Source organism: Sphaeramia orbicularis, chromosome 2, assembly GCF_902148855.1.
Source record: "Sphaeramia orbicularis chromosome 2, fSphaOr1.1, whole genome shotgun sequence".
Lineage (NCBI taxonomy): Eukaryota > Metazoa > Chordata > Actinopteri > Kurtiformes > Apogonidae > Sphaeramia > Sphaeramia orbicularis.
The window spans coordinates 22501475-22517231 of NC_043958.1; the positions used below are offsets into that span (position 1 = coordinate 22501475).

The following is a 15757-nucleotide window of genomic DNA, read 5'->3' on the forward strand; positions in this document are numbered from 1 at the left end:
ATCGCTTTTATTTATAGATGTTTGCAAAGTAAAAAGCATCCTCCCAGCTCCACAGTTACAAGAACCCGATCTGCATCAGCAGTCGGCTATAATTTAATAAATTCTGCTGTTTGTACTGTCTATCACCCCGACACTGGGTTTAACAGTAAAACAGAAATACAGTGTATCTCCAGCAACCACAATTATCACAGTTAATAAAATAGACCGCATACAAAGGCAGGAAAATGAATCTCCAAGCCATTTTTTCTTAAATCAGACAATCGATTTATGTGGTTAACTCTTTAAAACCTGATGTGTCATCGCTGATACACCCTGTGCATATACAGTTTGTGCAATTGGAAAATTCCAATGGTGTCTGAAAGCTGAGACGTTGCGTTTTACAGGTTTTATTAGGTCATTACTGGAATTTCACTGGAGAAGAAGCTGTTTTAGCAGAATTATAACATGTAGGAAATTGTAAATGATTGCTAGATTTTGAAAGATTTGGGGAAAAAAAAAAACTGCTCTGAAAAAATGAGCAAATGGACTCATTCACAGCATCACATATTATAAAAGGGAAGTGGACTCTGTGTGTGTGTGTGTGTGTGTGTGTCGTAGGCATCGCACAAAATGCTGCAGTTTGGCATACTTATGTATTTTTGGTTGATAGGACCAATATTTTGGGAGATATTAGTCATTTTGGAATACAATAACCTTAGGCTACCTTTAGACGGTAACAATCTGAGCTGAAAACACAAAAGTGGTGTTGCGGTCTCACTTTTAATTCCACGTTTTGATGTGTGTTTTGGGGGGGGGGAATTTGCACGCGGACATGCAAAAGCGTGTAAAATTTCCTATTTATCAATGTACAGGGGTTGGACAAAATAATGGAAACGCCTCAAAAAATCAACAAAATATAATTTAATATGGTGTAGGTCCGCCTTTTGCGGCAATTCCAACCTCAATTCTCCGAGGTATTGATTCATACAACTTGTGAATTGTTTCCAAAGGAATTTTAAGGCATTCTTCAGTTAGAATACCCTCCAACTCTTTTAGAGACGATGGCAATGGAAATCGACGTCTTACTTGAATCTCTAAAACTGACCATAAATGCTCAATAATGTTGAGGTCTGGGGACTGTGCCGGCCATACGAGATGCTCAACTTCATTAGGATGTTCTTCATGCCATTCTTTAACAATTCTAGCTGTATGGATTGGGGCATTATCATCTTGAGGTGAAGGTGTTTCCATTATTTTGTCCAACCCCTGTCGTTGGCACACCAGGTGACAAGGTGGCATCACCACCACCAATCAAATTGTATTTATATAGCCCCAAATCATACCAAAAGTTGTCTCATGACACTTTACATATCGAGCTAGTCAAAACCAGACTCTCAAGCCAATTTACAGAAACCGGACACAATCCTCCAGGAGCAAATACTTGTGACTGGTGACAGCAGTGCGTAAAAACTTCCTTTTAACAGGCAGAAACCTCAAGCAGACCCAGACTCCTGGAGGACCAAGAGCAAGTACCTGCATAGAACCTTTCTACTTCTCTTCCTGTTCTCTCTTATCGCGAAATAAAACCACAAAACAGGAAGCAGAACATCTTCCTCCTCTGCTCTCTACTGCTCCCTATAAAGATTTGTAACAATTGCTGAAATGACTCTTGGATGTAAATTAGAGCAGCTAGGGCAACTTGAAGTTCTGCCACAGGCAAATAATCCGACATGTTGTTGTTTTCGTGTACTGGTGCGTGCCTGTGATGTAAATGTGATGAGAAAACAAAGTTTTATGTTTTCAACCCTTTAGACCAGGGGTGTCAAACATGCAGCCCGGGGGCCAAATGCTAAGCTAAATGCCACCAAAGGTTCCAATCCGGCCCCTGGGATGAATTTACAAAGTGCAAAAATTCCACACTTTTGAACTGAAGTAAGCAAAACAAACAAAAAAAAAAATATCTTGAATTAAGGAAAAAAATGTTGAATTAAGCAAAAAAAATCTTAAATTTAGCAAAAAATCTTGAATTAAGCAAAAAAAAAAAAAAAAAGCTTGAATTAAGGAAAAAATGTTGAATTAAGCAAAAAAAAAAAATAAAAAAATCTTGAATTAAGTAAATACTTAATTCAATACCAGAACAATCTTCAATTAAGCAAAAAAATGTTGAATTAAACCAAAAAATTGCAAATTTAGCAAAAAATCTTGAATTAAGCCAAAAAAAAAAAAAATAGCTTGAATTAAGGAAAAAATCTTGAATTAAGCAAAAAAAAAAAAAAAAAAATCTTCAAATAATCCAAAAAATATATATATATATATTGAATGAAGTATAAAACATTTGAATCAAGCCAAAAAAAAAAAAAATCCTAAATTTAGCCAAAAATCTTGAATTAAGCAAAAAATCTTGAATTAACAACTTCAAATTTGTGTCTTTGTTTAGTGCAAAAAATAACATTAAATTATGAAAATATTTACATTTACAAACTATCTTGTAACAATAAAATGTGAATAACCTGAACAAATATGAACAACCTAAAATGTCTAAAGAAAATTCAGCACAATTTGAACTATTTTCTTCCTGTTCCTCAGTGTTTAGTGTCTTTGTAGATCTGATCCATAATACACATGGACAAATGAGAAGTGGAGGCTGAATATTGTTAAAATTGCACTTATTTTTCTTAAGAAATTTCAGTTTTTTTCAGGTTATTCACATCTTTTTTGTTTGGATACTTTATAAAAGTAAGTATTTTCATAATTTAATGTTTGTTTGTTTTTTGCACTAAAACAGACAAAAATGTGGAGTTGTCATTATTTATGGCTGTTATTGTTTTACTGGTTTAGCCCACTTGAGATCAAATTGGGCCTATTGTGACCCCTGAACTAAAATGAGTTTGACACCCCTGCTTTAGACGGTGACGTGAGAGTGGAGCTTTTTTTTTAAGATTTCCACTCCTTAATCAGATCATCAGATCTTTTTCGGATGTGCACTAAACCAGACCACCTTGCAAAATCATGATTATGGTTTCATGCATGGATTGATGTTCTGATTTTTCCAAGGAAATAAAAAAAAAAGGAGGTTAAAAAAAAACATGCTGACAGCTTGTTTCCCTATGCATTACCATATGATGGATGTTAAAGGATGAAATAACTGCGAAACATCCATATACCAGAGCAGAAAACACACATCGTCCATTAACATAAAGCTTATGTGCAGCTCCGACTCTCTCACTACATGTGTTCTGAACACTTCAGCCATGACTCATTCACAAGGCAGCGATAGAATAAAGTCAATGTGGTCGAGGTTATATGGACGTTAAGTAAATGCAACAACGTGACGTGTCTTTGCATGAACTCACTCACATGTAAGTGCACTTCCCTTCATAATTAATAGACCGAAGAACTTCCTCCTTTTCCTTTTTTTATGAACTTTAGGTCATCCGATGCTAACATTCCGTCATATCATCTACTCCCAGCATTATCTAAAAGACAGAAACATCACTATTTATTGATTTTTATAATATTATCACTTTTTGTTGTTGTTAATATTTCAGTTTAAAGACCATAAACCGACCAAAAATCATCTACTGACCTAAAATGTTTAATAACTGTTGAGCCACTAACCTTATCAATACATGTCTTTTAACTGTCATCAGATATGGCTCATTTGGAAATTCAGAGGCGCCATAGTTACCGTGGAAACACCATCATTTTCTACAACATTGATTCACCGGTAAAACCCATGGAGTTGGATCAATAACAGTGGATGGACATGCTTGTTTTTTATGTTCTGTCAACTTTAATCAGCTTTAAAGGAGTGATATTTTGCTTTTTTAATTGGAATTATTCATTATAAAACATTTCCCTGTGGTCTACATAAATTGTAAATGCTATGCTTGGGTCTGAATTCTTCATTAATTCAACTCCACAGGTCGATCTTCAACAATATTTTTGAGTAATTACACAAGACAGGTTGTTTTGAGTGTTGGATCTTTAAATGCAAATGAGCCACTTCATGCCCCGCCCCCTCCAGGTTGTTGGCTGTGTTGCTCTGTCCCGTTCAACCAGCAACTCAACATTTTAGGTAATCGGCTCAAAGTTTGGACATACAGGAGGTCCTTGGGTTATGTGGTACTCGACCTACGCTGTTTCGACTTTACGACGCCTGAGTCTCGTCCGCCGTTTTGTCTCCAGCCCCATAGTGTAGAGTGTCTGTGATTGTGCGTGCTCCGTAATTTTCTCGGTATCCTCGCCTTTTTCACCCTCCTTTTTCACATTATGGCCCCAAAAAAGAAAGCAGGATCTTCTAGTGATGCTGGTCCAGCCAAGAGGAAAGCCATTACGATGGAAACGAAGCTGGATATCATCAAAAGGTCGGAGAAAGGCGAGACGCCGACGAACATCGGTAAAGCCTTAGGCTTCTGTCGGTCGACCGTGGCGATCACTATTAAGGACAGGGGGTATTAAAGGGTTAATTCCAACTTACGAGGAAATTCGGGTTACGTCGCCAGCGTAGGAACGCAACTCGTTCGTAACCCGAGGACCTCCTGTATTTTCAGTACAGACTACAACCGCTGCTTCTGACAAACAGTTATGGTGTACTCTGAGAAATGTTCATCGGAAGTCTTGACCTTATATGTGCAAATGTCGTGACATAACTAGTTACCTCCGCCACGGAGGTTATGTTTTTGCCAGAGTTTGTTTGTCTGTCTGTCTGTTTGTTTGTTTGTTTGTTTGTTTGTTTGTTTGTTTGTCTGTTAGTGTGCAACATAACTCAAAAAGTTAAGGACAGATTTTGATGTAATTTTCAGGGTTTGTTGGAAATGGGATAAGGAAGAAATGATTAAATTTTGGTGGTGATCGGGGGTGGGGGGGCCCACGGGGGGGGGAGACCAGAAAATTTCATCAAAATCTGTCCATAACTTTTTGAGTTATGTTGCACACTAACGGACAGACAAACAAACAGACAGACAGACAGACAAAACAAACAAACCCTGGCAAAAACATAACCTCCTTGGCGTGGGGGGGCCCACGGGGGGGGGGGCACTGATCAGCCTTGGTGGAGGTCTGCGCTCTCCGAGTGCTTCTAGTTATAGACGTAACAACTTAAGAAGGACTTAAAACAGGTTATAGAAATCCACTTGATTTTTGTTGGAATTAATATAAAGATAGCTTTGCAGCACCTGAATAGAATAGAATAGAATAGAATAGAATAGAATAGAATAGAATAGAATAGAATAGAATAGAATAGAATAGAATAGAAGCTTCATTTGTCATTGCATAATAAATACAACGAAATTGCACATGGCCCCCCACATAAAAAAAACAAAAAACACAAATAACATTCATACTACATTCTTCTCACTCATAAATACATTCAATAAGCACAACAACCACACCAAAACACATCAATATTAAAATACTACTATATAAAAGTGCAATTATATTAAAAAAAAAAATAAAAAAAAATGTGCATCTATATAAAAGTCCTGTGGCTTGAATTTTTAAAGTGCTGGTGACTATGGAAAGGAGGGTTCAAATTCAAACTTTTTGAACTATTAGAGTCCAAATACACAAATACATGTACCCAAGACTAATAAAAGTAGGTTTAGCAAAATATGACCCATTTAACTCTTTAAAACCTGACGTGTCATCGCTGACACACCCTGCGCATATGCAGTTTGCATGGCTGTAACTCTGTCACTGTTTGTGCAATTGGTAAAATTCCAACAGTTTCTGAAACCTGAGATTTTGCGTTTTATTGGTTTTATTAGGTCATTATGATAATTTCACTCATGCCTGTACTAGAAGCTGGAGAAGAAGCCGTTTTAGCAGAATTATAACATGCAGTAAATTGTTAATGATTGCTAGATTTTGAAAAATCTGGGAGGAAAAAAGTGCTCTGGAAAAATGGGCAAACAGCCCTGTTGAGCCACATTATGTAATAAATTCCCATTATGTAATAAAAGTTCAAAATGTAATAAGAATGTCACGTCATCTTGTAATAAAGCCACATTATGTAATAAACTGATGCAATTTGTAATAAAGTACCTCAATGCATTATGTAGTAAATTTTTTTCGCATTATGTAGTCAGTTATTACAATTTGAGAAATTATTATAAAATGCACTTGACACATTTTTATTTTCATCTTTAAACCGTGTGGTTAAAGTTCTGATTACATTACCTGTGTAATTTCTAATTTCTTTCTAATTTCAAGATTTTTTTTTAAACTTAATTGAAGGTTTTGTTTTTTTTTTTTGCTTAATTCAAGATTTTTTTTTTTACTTCACTGAAGATTTTTTTTTTTTTTTTTTTTTTAGCTCAATTGAAGATTTTTTTTTTTACTTAATTGAAGAGGTTTTTTTTTTGCTTAATTCAAGATTTTTTTTTACTTAATTGAAGATTTTTTGCTACATTTGAGATTTTTTTGGCTTAATTGAAGCTTTTTTACTTAATTGAAGATTTTTTTGGCTCAATTGAAGATTTTTTTTTTACTTAATTGAAGAGGGTTTTTTTTTTTTTGGCTTAATTCAAGATATTTTTTTTCTCTTGATTCAAGATTATTATTTTTTACTTAATTGAAGAGGTTTTTTTGATTAATTCAAGATGTTTTCCTTATTTCAAGCTAATTTTTTTTTTGCTTAAATGTTGAGCCGCATTATGTAATAAATTCCCATTATGGTCGTATCATATCGTATCGTATTATGTAGTAAGTTATTACAGTTTGAGAAATTTATTGCAAAATGCACTTGACACATTTTTATTTTCATCTTTAAACCGTGTGGTTAAAGTTCTGATTACATTACCTGTAGCTCCTTTGACTAATTTCTTTCTAATTTCAAGATTTTTTTTAAACTTAATTGAAGTTTTTTTTTTTTTTTTGCTTAATTCAAGATTTTCTTTTTTTACTTAACTGAAAATTTTTTGCTAAATTTGAGATTTATTTTGGCTTAATTCAATATTTTTTTTTACTTAACTGAAGATTTTTTTTTTTTTTTTTTTTTTAGCTCAATTGAAGATTTTTTTTTACTTAATTGAAGAGGTTTTTTTTTTTTTTCTGCTTAATTCAAGATTTTTTTTGTACTTAATGGAAGATTTTTTGCTAAATTTGAGATTTTTTTGGCTTAATTGAAGCTTTTTTTACTTAATTGAAGATTTTTTTTGGCTCAATTGAAGATTTTTTTTTACTTAATTGAAGAGTTTTTTTTTTTTTTTTTTTTCGCTTAATTCAAGATTTTTTTTACTTAATGGAAGATTATTTTTTACTTAATTGAAGAGGTTTTTTTTTTTTTATTAATTCAAGATTTTTTCTTTATTTCAAGCTTTTTTTTTTTTTTTTTTGCTTAATTGTTGAGCCGCATTATGTAATAAATTCCCATTATGGTCGTATCGTATTGTATGATGTAGTAAGTTATTACAGTTTGAGAAATTTATTACAAAATGCACTTGACACATTTTTATTTTCATCTTTAAACTGTGTGGTTAAAGTTCTGATTACATTACCTGTAGCTCCTTTGACTAATTTCTTCTAAATTGCTCTGAAATTATATTAATTTGGATTGTTATTACATAATGAACCATGTTATTACATTTTTTTTTTTATAAAAATTTGTCAAGTGCATTTTGTAATAAATTTCTCAAATTGTAATAACTTACTACATAATGTGAAAAAATTTACTACATAATGTGTTGACGTAGTTTATTACAAAATGCGTCAGTTTATTACATAATGTGGCTTTATTACAAGATAACATGACGTGACATTCTTATTACATTTTGAACTTTTATTACATAATGGGAATTTATTACATAATGCGGCTCAACAAGCCCCACTCACAGCATATTTTCTAAACTTTTAGTGAGCCAAAATATGAAAAAAAAAAAAAAGTCCAGGTGGAACATTTTAGGCTTAAGGTTAATAGACATCAACATGATCAGTGAATTAAACATAGGAAAATACCTGATATTCACTGAGAAACAAAAAAAAAACAACACAAAATGTAGTGGATAATAATATAAGAAATGCTGATAAATCGCTTAAGAAAAGTTAAATGTAGGGGCCACACAAGTAGCTCTAGGTCTTTATGGGTTAAATCATGATGGGAAATGCAAATACGAAACAAGGCTCAGTCTCCTATTACCAATTTTAGATCATTTACAGACATAGTTCTATGAATAGAGATGAGCTCAGATGGCATGTGAAATGAAACTGATACCAGAAGCTGCTCAGAACTGGGTGTTCAGAAGTGTTTAGGGCCATTCATCCAGACAAATCTGGACTCGGCAACGTTAGATCCCTCTTTGGCTCTTTGTTGTCATTCGGTCCGGGGAGATTAGAGACCAGCTGTGTTGATAAACGCAACAGACTGATCTAAATAAATGGCTTTTTATGTAATGCCAGTTCTTATGACATTTGGTGTGCTATACCTACGCATTTTCCGACCTTTCGCGTGTTATTCAATGCCATTTGGCCTCCATCGTCTTACATTAACTAGCAATTGCGTGTAGATTTACGCCAAGATTTCCGGTCACATAACCCTAAGACTGCCATTTCCTTTCATGGTCAACACATTGAACGCAAGTAAGCCGGGTGACACGTAAAATGCAAAACATTTGTTCGTGCAATAGGGGGTACCTCTGAGTCAGGTACAGTCCAGGTGTCAAACTGGGTGATATTCTTTTCAAAATGGCCACTGAAGAAGAGTGTGTTCTGATGTTTGTTGCATCGGACATTTTAAGGGTAGGAATACCGTGAAATTTTAATTCACGTGAAAATAATCACATACACAGCTATCGTTAACGTTGGCTCAGAACTCAATTAGCCCATGTCACTTTTTATTAGTGAACATCCTGTTTAACCCTTCAGTTTAAGAGCAGAAAGAACACATCGCAAGTTGTAATACGTAACAATGTTGAGTTTAAAAAAAAAACAAAAAAAAACATGACAAATATAGATGGTGGTACATCCGGTGTGGGGAATTCCGATGTCTTGTTCGACCTATGTGAATTCTAGACGGGGAGAGGCGTTTCCAATATTTCCGAATGTCTGTCTCCGACCTGCTAGCTTGCGTGGCTCGCATTCTCCTCCTTCTCCTTCTGTAAATATAACGATGTGTTAAATTAAACTACATTGCTTGGGTTTTGTCCCCATCGGTGATGTATGGTATTACAAGCGTCACTGCATCGTGTACCAAAAAAATAGAAAACACATTTTGAGACGCAAACATGCATCATGGCGGCCAATGCGTCTCGATATATCACAATGCGAGGCGTTGACTATGGAAAAGCCCTAACCCTGAGTGTGTGGTATTTGATGCATCGATTCTGGTTGGAACGGGGGCTAATAACATAGACGCGGAAAGCTTATAATGTGTACAAATTAGGGCATTAGTGACTTCAGATTTTTTCAGATCGAATTATTTGTCACCAAAGTCGAAGTCGAGTTGACTAGTCATGTGATGATGTCATCACATTGACAGCAGAGGAACACCACAGATTCACAGCCGTTCAACAATGAGCAACTTGTATTAACGTTCACTGTAACATTAACAATGTACAGGGTGGGGAAGCAAAATTTAAAATATTTTGAGGCAGGGATTGTAAGACAGTGCATGACCAATTAGTTTATTGAAAGTCATGAGAATTTATTTGCCACAAGAAAACTGACATAATAGAAAATGTTTTTATTCTATGTGTCCTCCTTCTTTCTCAATAACTGCCTTCACACGCTTCCTGAAACTTGCGCAAGTGTTCCTCAAATATTCGGGTGACAACTTCTCCCATTCTTCTTTAATAATATCTTTAAGAAAGTCGACATTGCTGTGTGATGTTCTATTGGTAGCATGTTCTAAAACGCCCCAAATAGCAGAATCCAGAGGGTTTAGATCTGGGCTAGAAGGCGGCCATAAACATGATTCCCAAAAATTGCTAAAGTTGGATTTGTTGCTGTTGTCAACAAGTGTTTTGGTGTTCTTGTGTAAGATTTGAACTTCAAATCATATTTTACTGCATTTCTAACGGTCTTGTTGTCTACCTCAAGTTCAGTTGCTATTTTTCTCATGGATTTCGTTGGATCCTTTAGGATTTTGGATTTGAGAGCTTTAATAAAAGCTTTGGTACGTTTTTTGTGACTTCCTCCACTTCCAGACTTTCTCATAATAGTTTTGCTCATAGTCATTCTCTTCTTTCCATTATAAACAGTCTTTATGGACACTCCGACTATTTTTGAAATCTCCTTTGGTGTGACGAGTGCATTCAGCAAATCACACACTCTTTGACGTTTGCTTTCCTGATTACTCATATGGGCAAAAGTTTCTGAAAAGGTATGGATAATAGTGTTAGGTATGATTATGACATCAATATATGTTTGGTTTCAAAACAACTGATGTAGTGCCTGCTGAAAAAGAACAACTAAGGGTACGTTTACACGGCAACAATAGGATCTAATTCCGCAAAGATTTCTCCTTTGCGTTATAAAATCATTCCGCGTTAAGACGAAGCCGCTATGAAAACGATCTGCGTTAACATGAGTCCGCGAGGACGGCTGAATACGCTGTAGCGGTCATGCCAGACCAGTGGCTGGCGATCTCCTAACTGTCCTCCTTCAACGGTACGTTAGGGATTGACTCAGGCATTGGCGAATATAAGAACTGCGTCTCCGCTGGTAAGAGTGTAGACGCAGTAGGTCTAACTTTTGGTGGAGAAGCGACAGCAAACTGAGCACAGTTAGCAGCATGTATGTTGTTCTGAAACCGGCCATTGTTGTTGTGGTTGTTCCTTCTTTTTCTGCAGCTTTATTGTGTCATAGAGGCTGGCAAACCAGCTTGGAGGCGCATTACCGCCACCAACTGGCCTGGAGTGGGTTAACTGGCGGTTCTTGGCTGCGCGCGCATGCGGTGACATCATATTTTACCCCGGAACGCTCCGATTCGCGTTAACACGGAGCTGAAATGCGGAGCGTATCGATAGCGTTCCACCCTGGACCCTGGTATCAAAAGTTTCCGGATTTAGGCACCTTAGGCACCGTTTCCATGTTAACAGAAGGCTAATCCGCGATGAAATCTTCCCGGAGTCGACTGAATCCTACGCCGTGTAAACGGCCCCTAAATGTTCATTGTAAATTTTGCTTCCCCACCCTGTAGAGTAAAGAGCAGAATAAAAAAAACTTGCAAGACACACGCATCGGCGACATTTTACCCAAACAAAACAGAGGCATTTGTGTAAAACCTCAATACACACTTTAAATAACTGTAAAGTAGGTGTTTATTAAATTATAATCCATTTAATTTTTCAAATGTAATAGAATTTACAAACATCATTTCATTGTTTTGTCATCGCCTGTTCTCAAACTGACATCCATTCTGGTCCAGACGCTGCTAACGACACGAAGCAGTGGAATCGCACACATCACCAAACAATTCTCTTGGTATTTGTGTGCATTCACGTTCAATGCCTGCTCTCAATTCAGCAAATGTTGCAGGTCTCATAGCGTAGACTTTGTCATTTAGGTATCCCCATAAAAAAAAGTCTAGTGATGTAAGGTCTGGTAAACGCAGAGGGTATTCAACGAAACTCCTCTGTCCAATCCACATGTTTGGCAAGTTCACCAAACCTCACGCCACTTGACCTTAAAGACAAAGTCTACTGTCGTGAAAAATTTACTGCCTCAGGTGGAAGACATCTTTGGTCCCTTTGGCGCTTGTCCTCACTGCACTCTGGCATGTTGAATTTATGTCTCTGTACTCCCATCTATGTAGTGGAGCTTTGTCAAGTAAATGCAAACAGAGTCAAGTCAAAGTCGGAGATCGAGCAGAATTGGAGTTTATTCATGCATTAAATAAACACTGAGTTGACATTCGCAGAAGCAACTGACTTTTCGCCCCAGGAGACCATTTTTATATTGTCAGAAGTAGGTTGGGTTTAGCTACAAATCATACCCATTTTTTTTATCATATTTTGAACATTAATCTAGTCACGTCGGAAACCCCCTTTTTTTCGCTTGTCTCCGATAGGATATAGTTTTTTTGGTGTCTGTCAGGATTGGTCAGAAAATATATATATGCAGATGATTTCCAGTATTAATTTGTCATATATTAGTATTAAACTTTTTCCCAAAAAATGTAAATTATTTCCCAGGATGTCAAAAATTTCCACTCGTGTACTTCTCTTGTATACCACGTTCGCCGATTCCACAATTCCACATTTCACGTGTTCTTTCAATGGTTTCACGTGTTTGTTCTGTTGTTTTGGGCTTCCCAGGAAAAAAAAAAAGTCAGCTACTCTGGTACAATCCACACATTACACTAAGAATAACTTCTGGCATGCAAATGAATACAGCTTAAATACTTTTGAATACAAATTGAATACTTTTGATTAAAATACTGATTTTTTTGACACCACACTACGCTACGAGACCTGCATCAGTCGCTGAATTGAGACCAGCCATTGAACGTGAATGCACGCAAATACTAAGGGAAGTGTTTTGTGATGTGTGCGATTCTATTGCTTCGCATTGTTAGCAGTGTCTGGACCTGAACGGATGTCAAGTTTGAGAAAAGGCGATGAAAAAAAAATAAAATGATGTTTCTAAATGTTATAACATTTTGAAAATGAAATGAATTTTGATAAACACCTACTTTATAATTACACTGGTCAACAACAAATTTATTGTTTAAGTTTTTTGAGCTGATTTAGGATAATTTTGGTATCGCATTAATTTGGCTCAATCAGGTCAGCTTTCTGAATTACGCTACATATTGGCTTTTTAACATTTTTGCTTACATTTATGGGCATTTTCACATCATATGATACAAAATTATGTCATATTTCTTGCAATAAACGAGTTCTGAAGATTTTACTTCTGCCAATTTATGATTAATGTTTTTTTTTTTTTTTTTTTTTTTTTTAATATTACAGGTGAATGAAATGGCTTCAACTAGAAGATCTTGCAAAAATAAGCCTGACGAATTCTGCTACATCTGCGGTGAATACACCATTGTACCTAACAGGAATCAAGTCACAAGTTTCATAAAGTGTACTTACCAATCTTATTTTAGTATTAATTATTATATTTTGTGAGAAGATCAAATTTTTCAAAATCAACCTGACCTGATTGAGAAAAACAAATGTCATTTTTGGATTTAATCTACAGACTGTTTACAGCTAATTTAAACAAAATTTTCACTTTGGGTACACCAAACTTAAACTAGCTTTAAATGTAACTGAAACTAAATTTACGTTTAATTTGAAGCACATTTCTACTGTTTATTTTCCAAGTGATTTACACCAAATCACCCTTTATTTTTGTTTCATACTGTTATTTTACATTTTATAAATTTACACTATACCTAATTTAAACTTCATTTACACCTAATTTATACTGAATTTGCACTAAACAAACTTGCTTTAAATATAATTTTTACTAAATTTACATTTAATTTGAAACGGATTTCAACTTTTTTCAAAAAAATTTCCAAGTAATTCACTATCAATTTTCCACCAAATCACCCTTTTTTTTTTTTTTTTTTTAATTTTATACTGTCATTTTACATTTTAAACTGTCTGTACACATAATTTACACTCAATTTATACCTGAAATACACTCGGTTTACACTAAATTTACATCAAATTTACACTACACCTCATTTATACTTGATTTACACAAACTTAATACTAAATTTGCACTAAATTTACACCATATTCATGTCAGCTACATCAGATGTACACTTTGTCTTCAGTTCATACAACATAAAATTATTTATTCATCAAAAAAAAAAAAAAAAAAAAAAAAAGATGAAAACAACAAAACTTATAATTTTGTCAGAATTTCAACTAAATTTGCAAATTTATGCCAAATGTATATAGTGTTTGCAATTAATGTACATATATTTGAATGTAATTAAATCTACAGACTGTTTACAACTAATTTAAACAAAATTTTCACTTTGGGTACACCAAACTTACACTAGCTTTAAATGTAACTGAAACTAAATTTACGTTTAATTTGAAGCACATTTCTACTGTTTATTTTCCAAGTGATTTACACCAAATCACCCTTTATTTTTGTTTCATACTGTTATTTCACATTTTATAAACTGTCTGTACACATAATTTACTCCTGACATACACTTGGTTTACACAAAATTTACACTATACCTAATTTAAACTTCATTTACACCTAATTTATACTGAATTTCCACTAAACAAACTTGCTTTAAATATAATTTATACTAAATTTACATTTAATATGAAGCAGCACCACTTTTAAAAAAAAATTTCCAAGTAATTCACTATCAATTTTCCACCAAATCACCCTTTTTTTTTTTTTTTTTTTAATTTTATACTGTCATTTTACATTTTAAACTGTCTGTACACATAATTTACACTCAATTTATACCTGAAATACACTCGGTTTACACTAAATTTACATCAAATTTACACTACACCTCATTTATACTTGATTTACACAAACTTAATACTAAATTTGCACTAAATTTACACCATATTCATGTCAGTTACATCAGATGTACACTTTGTCTTCAGTTCATACAACATAAAATTATTTATTCATCAAAAAAAAAAAAAAAAAAAAAAAAAGATGAAAACAACAAAACTTATAATTTTGTCAGAATTTCAACTAAATTTGCAAATTTATGCCAAATGTATATAGTGTTTGCAATTAATGTACATATATTTGAATGTAATTAAATCTACAGACTGTTTACAGCTAATTTAAACAAAATTTTCACTTTGGGTACACCAAACTTAAACTAGCTTTAAATGTAACTGAAACTAAATTTACGTTTAATTTGAAGCACATTTCTACTGTTTATTTTCCAAGTGATTTACACCAAATCACCCTTTATTTTTGTTTCATACTGTTATTTTACATTTTATAAATTTACACTATACCTAATTTAAACTTCATTTACACCTAATTTATACTGAATTTGCACTAAACAAACTTGCTTTAAATATAATTTTTACTAAATTTACATTTAATTTGAAACGGATTTCAACTTTTTTCAATAAATTTCCAAGTAATTTACAATCAATTTTCCAACAAATCACCCATTATTTTTATTTCATACTGTCATTTTACATTTTAACCTGTCTGTACACATAATTTACACTCAATTTATACCTGAAATACACTCGGTTTACACTAAATTTACATCAAATTTACACTACACCTCATTTATACTTGATTTACACAAACTTAATACTAAATTTGCACTAAATTTACACCATATTCATATGTCAATTACATCAGATGTACACTTTCTCTCTGTTCATATGGCATAAAATTATTTATTCATCAAAAAAATTAATAAATAAACAAAATGATGATGAAAACAACAAAACTTACTATAATTTTGTCATAATTTCTACTAAATTTGCCAATTTATTCCAAATGAACATAGTGTTTGCAATTAATGTACATATATTTGACTGTAATTAAACTGTCTGTACACATAATTTACTCTTGACATACACTTGGTTTACACAAAATTTACACGATACCTAGTTTAAACTTCATTTACACCTAATTTATACTGAATTTGCACTCAACAAACTTGCTATAAATATCATTTTTACTAAATTTACATTTAATATGAAGCAGCACCACTTTAAAAAAAAAATTCCAAGTAATTTACTATCAATTTTCCACCAAATCAGCCATTGCCTTTATTTCATACCATAATTTTACATTTTAAACTGTCTGTACACATAATTTACACTCAACTTAAACCTGAAATACAGTTGGTTTACTCAAAATTTAC

The 15757-nt window shown here is 33.7% G+C and overlaps 1 long non-coding RNA gene across 1 annotated transcript in view; it reads left to right on the forward strand.

The window, feature by feature from the left end:
- The window catches only part of LOC115435950 (uncharacterized), an 82022-nt gene that overhangs the window by 42900 nt on the left and 23365 nt on the right, over positions 1-15757 (forward strand). The gene's annotated exons all lie outside the window — the stretch shown is intronic.